Source organism: Carex rostrata, chromosome 8, assembly GCF_964058835.1.
Source record: "Carex rostrata chromosome 8, lpCarRost1.2, whole genome shotgun sequence".
Classification (NCBI taxonomy): domain Eukaryota; kingdom Viridiplantae; phylum Streptophyta; class Magnoliopsida; order Poales; family Cyperaceae; genus Carex; species Carex rostrata.
Window position 1 is genome coordinate 4,048,316 of NC_135925.1, and position 6,000 is coordinate 4,054,315.

Sequence of the window (6,000 nt, forward strand, 5' to 3'; positions counted from 1 at the left end):
AGATAACACTCACACATACATATTACTTAGTAGGAACGATAAATACCTCATACTATATAACTTGACACTGAATGAAAACATTAATAACACGAACACAATTCTATTCAATGTTTCATTCGAGGTCTGTCAAATACCATGTTCCTAGAACATGTATCTATGTGATTAAAATGACATCTCGTGTCTATGGTTTGTAAAACTTAACAATCTTTTAATCCACATACTAACCTAGTAACGGTTAATTAGTGTTCCTGCTAATTACCTCGGTTAGTGACTTCTTAAGAATATATATCATCTTAATTATGGAGTTTCACAATTCCAGTCATGAACTCGAAATGATCCATAATACAATAATATTCAAGGCAACAAAATGATATATAATTAAACATTCAATTCATGAACAAAGTTTTATGATAAATTATCGTATTATTGACTTCTAGATTATTACAAACTAACATATTATTCATCAAGGCTATTAAATCAGATAATTAAATAATTATGTTTTGATAATTAATTAATTAATTAGGATTTGATCTCTCAAGCATATAAATACCTCCAACACCCCAATTGTTTTAGATGTCCCTTTCATTAGACAGAAAATAAGGTAATAACATAAGCTAAAATATGCTTTTGTCAAACCCTAATATTAATATAGCCATGCATATTCCACTTCATAGGTCCAATATCTATTTTATTTTTCATAAATAAATTTATAGAAAAAAAAAATATAGACCAATTCTACTCAATACTCCAAACCCAAGATCAATTGGTTAATCCTCAATATCCTCAGTTGTTAGAGAAGGTTAGTTGAATGCCAACAGAAGTTGAGAAAAACTTTTGGTAAGATTGCTATTGATTAAGATTATATAGTCTAATTGTTGGGAGGCAATTTGTTATTTAAAAATTAAAAGTAAAGTAAGGTTTGTATCTCAATGTATTTTTTTTTAATAAAGCTGAGAGTTTAAGTTATCAAAATATTTTAATATTCACAAGAAACTTTTAATTTAGATTTTAAATATGTGACCTTTCATACGGAGAAAATTGTTATTTTCTTTTGATTGTTTGGTTCACGTTTATTTTATATATGAGGATTAATTTAAAACAAATTAATTCGCATAGGAATAGTTATAGATTAATTAAAAATTAAATTTAAACTTTTGCACTTTAGATTTAATTATTGGTATTACCACCAATCAATTAATTATATTATATCATCGCAAATGCTATAAATTTCTGACATATTTGAACTGCATCATGACATCAAATCTAGAATAGATACATACATTTGCAAGTTGTGCTTTCATTGCACATAAAATTATTGAGCCTAGTGCTCCACTTGTCCGCCACAAATGAGAACAAAAGATATAAAAATTAAGAAATTGAAACATCGAAGCTATTAAATTCGGATAATAAATTAACTAACTCATGATGGGCCCCAAAAATGGATGGTATATATATTTGTGTCCAGTTTTCGTTTCCCTTAATTCCGGAGATTTAACAATTTCAACGGGCACAAGGACTAAATAACATTAATTGCATATGGTTCAAAGTGGGGTTAGACTTAGTCAACACGGGGAGAGACATTTAGAATCTGTTCGGCAGCCCAATAGGAAATAGAAATGAGTATAGGAATAAAAATTTTAAACTGGATTTTACTGTACAATAACTTTCGGGATTATTGCCGAACAGGGTCTTAAAGTGTCAATAGGAATTCGTATCCTCTGCATTAACTAAAAAAATAATATTTTGAGTTAATGCATCTGGACCATCCAATCTGCTTTAAAATTCGTGCAGAATAGATTTACATTAATATTGAAGGGCCCCTAAATTATAGGTTGTAACTGGATTGACTCTGTTTAAAATCAGACAGTTGAGATGCATTAACTTAAAAGATACTCTTTTGAGTTAATGCAGATGATGCAGACTCAAAATACTGAATGTTATTAGTTAGGGATCATAATGTTAAATACTAAATGTTTAATATGTTGTTAATTTAAACCACAGACTTAGTGCAATGGCACGAGTCTTTTTTTTCTACGGAGAGGTTGTAGGTTCAATTTTAGAAAATAACATTTAAAAGATGTTGGATGGTACAAAGATCCTTTAATAATAAAAAATATATATATATTGTTCGTTTCTTCATATACAATATCATTTAAGATAATCTTTCCATTTTCATCAATTATCTATGCTTTAGAGATCAATTTAAACCTTATTTGGATAGAGAGTAGATGAAGGGAGGAGAGTTGAAGAATATAAAGAATGAAATGAAATGAAAATGAAGATTGAGATATTTAATATCTTCCTGTTTGAATGATTGATGATGAAAAATAACTTTAATTTTCTTTCTCGTCTTATATCTTGTTTGGTTTATTGGAATTGAGAAGGCTAATGAAAAATTCGATAGCTGATATAGATTTATAACAAATAAATTTGTATGAGAATTATATACCTTGGATTAGACATTTGTGTCATTTTCTTTAAAAATATTTATAACAATTTTTTTTTTTCATCTGTTACACCTCAAAAAAAAAATACTGCCCCCGCACCATCCCGAATAGGCACCGGCTGAGGAGTAATCTGGACCGTTATTTTTTTAGATCAATTTTTTTTTTTTTTTAGATCAATGTAATCTGGACCGTTATTATAATAGTAATTGTAAAAGAATCCTTTTTACGGTAGGATATGGATTCGTTAGTCCCTTGGCCTCCTTTATTTCGAGTCGCCTTTGATTTCAACTTCCAAGCAATGTAGTTTTCCCGTGGAATCAATCATAATATATGCATCAAAGCAAAATGGCATCTTTCGTCTAGGTGCCCATCAAAAATAGCAATGATCCTTAAATGATTCCTTTGAATAGGATTGCTTGTAGCATGCCTTTAAGTTGTCTTCTTAGTAACTGAAGAAAAACCTAATTTAGTATTAGTCACCTACAATTTTCTGGAAACTGTTTCTGGACGCAAAGAATCGACTCATCATAACTTGTTGAATTAGATATTTTCTCATTTAAATAGAAACTCTATTATCAATATACTATAAAAAAAATATGAATAATAATGATTATTAATATTAAAAAATATATATTGTTGAGTCCGACTAGTATGACATTAGTGTAATTTCAGCCTATATAACAGAAACTCTAAAACCTGTAGAATCGACTTCAAATGGTGAATCCAAACTGTTTAAATCAATTTACTTCATTAGTTGTACATTTACATGTAAAATTTATAATTTCTCAAACTTATTTAGTATCAAGTCAAGCGGTTAAATATGAGAGTTTTAAAAAAAATAATTTTAGTGCATTCATTTTTTAATATTTTTGACCGCTTGACTTGATGCTAAAATAACTCGAAAAAATAAAAATTATGTATGTAAAAACATCACTCATAAAATAAATTGATTGAAATGATTTAAATTAGTTGTTTGAAGTTTATTCAATAGATTTTGAAGTTGGTGTCATATGACACGGATATTACAAACCGGACTCTATATTGTTAAGTTCTGATTTTTGAATCCTTCCTCTTCCACAAAATTCTTTCCTGAATCATTTGTTAAGTTCTTCCCTGAACCTTCTCAGCTCTATTTTGCACCTCATCTTCCCCACAGGTTGAACTTCCTCCAAATTTAAAGAGTATACATAAAAGAAAATGAATTAAAATTCAATAGAAATCTACAACCTGGCAAGTATTAAAAAAAAGATGGAAAGGGAAAATCATCACGATTAATACACCCTTTATCCTGAACTCTGATTGATTCAATATTAATTAAAAGCAAATATGCGGATATCTTGTCAAGGAAAACATACACATAAAAAATAATATTATGAAAGGATCTTGAAGGAGAAAACACGCAATTTTCATTCCATAACTTTCATCAACTCCAAAATTACATGTATAATTCGAAATTAGAATTTCTAATATGATGTAGCAGTTTTTAATCCAATTTCAGAGATGTGAAATTTTTATTTATTTAGAAACTATACATTAAAGTTTCTTATTAAGAAACTGTTTATAAACTTTATGTTGACCAAATAATTAGCTTAAATTGTTTCTCTTTTTTAATTTGTTATTAACATGGCTTAATAGAAACTCTAAAATTAATTTCAGAGATACGAGAGTTATAAACTCTAGAGATCTTAATTTCTAAAAAATGATCAACAGTTATTTAGAAACTCATCTGAGTTGCTGAGATGTAGATGCTCCTATTAGTCAAAATTAAGAAATGTATACATAAAAGAAAACAAATATAAATTCAAAATAAATCCAATCTGCTCGCCAATATAGTTCAAGAAGAAAACGAAAAATAAGACAGGAAAACAACAAAATTACATTTATTATAGAATTAATTTTTGAGAAAAAGAACAGAACCATATAGATTAAAAACTTCAATCTTTATCTTGAGAAGCTCCATTTCTTCATTCGTTGGGCAGAATTTTATGAGGTTTTCAATTTGATCAACGCCTAAAATAGTATATCCATTGCCAGCGCAGCACACTGTGCAGGAAATATGAGGTGCAAAAAAAAAAAAAAAAAAAACCCGAGGAGGTGCAGGGAAGAACTTGGCGAAAGGTTCATGGAAGAATTTGGCGGAAGAGAAGAGTCGTGCAGGAAGAGGAAGGTTTCAGAACTTAAACATACATTATTTTGAAAGGGGGCAAAATGGTCTATTTAACTATTAATCATTATTAATTTATACTTTTTAGTGAAAAAATTGATAAATGGGTAATATTGATAATGAGGAGAGTTGAAATGCTTTTATTTTTAAGAAATTTTATAACTCAAAATTTAAAACTTAAAAGTTAAATTAAAACCGTTGAATATGATCAATATCATTTTATATATGCACGTGTAAAAAATTATGACATTTGAACTTTATTTTTGTTGTCATCAAGAGCTTTTAAAAACGTACTTATGTGGATAATTTATAAACGTTGATTTTTCAAATGATTGATTTACATGAAAACAAAATTGAAATGTGATATATTTTTTTATAGGCACAGAGGGAAAATAACATAGATCACATCTAACGGTTTTATTTTGATATTTATGATTTAAATTTTGATTTATTAATATTTTAAAAATAGAGGCATGGCGGAGGCATTTGAACACTCATTGATAATAGAGGGATCAACTTATAGCATTTGTAAGTTACAACATCTTATAACAATTCGGTTTTGTGATTTTTAAAGTCTAAACAGTCGATCTAAACCGTTCAACATGATATCTATATTAAAGTGTACTTGGAGATCAAATTTTACATTTTTCTAATTTTTTTTTACTAATTAAATATTTTACAAATATGTTGTTTTAAGATAATTCTGGACCATTGGAAAACAACAGTTTTGTAAAATACTTAATAAATAAAATAGTAAAACAATTCAAAAAATATATAAAATTTGTTCTCCAAACACATTTTAATATAGATAACATGTTGAACGGTTTGGATCGACTGTTTAAAATTTAAAAACTGCAAAACTAAATTATTATTATAAGATGTTGTAACTTATAAATGTTGCAAGTGATTCCCTCTATAGTTATATTTAGATGGAGAAATAATTAATTTTGAAGTTTTGACGGATAAATATCTAATTGATCAAGTTACAATGGGTATATATTTAAATTTCTCTTATAAATATTCCCAATTTGGGGTTACTATCTTTTCTTTTTATTTCTAAATTTGTTTGGTCTGATTATATTGTTTTTGATAAGAATGTGGCGACTGGGCCTCCTTAGATTTCACTTCATTTTTTTAGAAGAGAACTGAACATAGAATATTATCTTTTACTATTGGATTAAAGGCTGGTTCTTAATCCAATAGCATTGTAATACCTTTCTTCCATCAAACATGCGCTTCGTTAACTAACCATCAACTAAGTGCCAAAAATATCAAACTAATTATTAAAATACCTTATAAAATATAGAATAACAACAATGAATGATATTGAAAAAAAATAGAAAGAGTTTCTTCTTTTGATTGTCCATTCAAATAAATTGTAACAAGTAC